A 1796-nucleotide genomic window follows, 5' to 3' on the forward strand; every position below is an offset into this window, starting at 1 on the left:
AACCAGAACTTAATTCACACCATTCGTCTAAACCTAACTAGTAAAATTAACCATTACTGGTCTATAGTTAACCTGAACCAGAACTTAACTCACACCACACCTCTAAACCTAACTAGTAAAATTAACCATTACTGGTCTATAGTTAACCTGAACCAGAACTTAACTCACACCACACCTCTAAACCTAACTAGTAAAATTAACCATTACTGGTCTATAGTTAACACTAACCAGGACTTAACTCACACCATACCTCTAAACCTAACTAGTAAAATTAACCATTACTGGTCTATAGTTAACACTGAACCAGAACTTAACTCACACCATACCTCTAAACCTAACTAGTAAAATTAACCATTACTGGTCTATAGTTAACACTAACCTGTACTTAACTCACACCATACCTCTAAACCTGAAGTGTTGGAAGTTGAGCTTTTGTGAGTGATGCCCATGTTTTTTTTGGTGCTGAATCTGGAAACATCCACCAGCTGATTCTTTTATCTTTCATTTGATCAGGAAATATATATGTTTTACATATGTCTAAGTTGTTGTTCTTCAGTGATTTTTAAAATTTTGACAATTAACTATTTCCAGTTCGTTACTCTCACTTGCACCACAAAGAACCGTAGAATTTTAAACAAACCTTTTTTTAAATTATTAAGCTCATTTACCATTTCCTCAGTGTTTTGTATGCTCATATCTTTAAAAGTGCACCATTGAAAATTCTTATTGTTTTTATTCACCTCATTAATACCACTCCAAATAATTTATTTTTATTAGGGCTGGGTATTTTGTCCAATTCCTTGAATTCATTCAATTTGGAATCATAAGGTTCTGAATCAATTAATCATGAATCGGTTTGATTTGATTTGCTCTCAAATAATGAAAATGAGTCAACTGAGTTGCAAAATACAAGTTTACTTTATTTTTTCTCTTCAATATAATGAATGAGTTTTAAGGGCAAACATGTTAACTGTCTCAAATTTTCTAACCTGTTTAAATTAAAAAGGAATTGCAAGTGAAAGTGTAATTAAATTACAACATTCAGTCACTGTAAAATTTATTAAGACAATGAAAAATAACTGTTTATCTTTTTTCAGAAATATTATACTGGTGATAAGCTATGTTCTATGTATTTTTCCCTTTTTCTTTGTTTCCTAAATTCCAAATTATCATGTAGCACTCAACGAAATTTGTTAAAAATTTAAATGATAAAATTATTAGTTGTACGTCTTACACTGATCTTTTTTTTGGAGTCAACTCAGTTGAAGATGACCATCACAATCAGCTGTTGGGAAACACTAAAATACTTATAGCCAAGTATTGGAGTGAAAGTTGGTGTGGTAGTATCTGAGAGTCATTCACAAGCTGCGTTTCCATTGACCATGAAAATGCGCAAATTAGAATTTCAAAAATAAAATTGCTCAATGGGAACACGTCAATTTAGATAAAAATTACGTTTTTCGACAAAACGTTTTTGCGCTAGGATGAGGTGGTTTTTCGGCCGTATCGAAATTGGTGTTTTTCGCAAAACTGCAATGGAAACWCTTTTTTTGCATCACGGGAGTCACGTGATCAACAACCAGCTGTTTCTACTGGTGAAAAAGACGATGATGAAGAAGATAACAGGAAGTAGAAGTAGTAGTAATATCACAGAAGTAGTATAAAATAGTAAACTTACCGACTATAATTTCCCAAAAACACAGCATACGTAGCCGCTCCCAAGTAGGGACTTGTCTCTGGAAAGCCTCGATAAAAGACGCCGACGTCTCCTCTGATGATGAGCGCTAGTGTCGTGG

This window comes from Austrofundulus limnaeus, unplaced genomic scaffold (assembly GCF_001266775.1).
Source record: "Austrofundulus limnaeus strain Quisiro unplaced genomic scaffold, Austrofundulus_limnaeus-1.0 Scaffold470, whole genome shotgun sequence".
Lineage (NCBI taxonomy): Eukaryota > Metazoa > Chordata > Actinopteri > Cyprinodontiformes > Rivulidae > Austrofundulus > Austrofundulus limnaeus.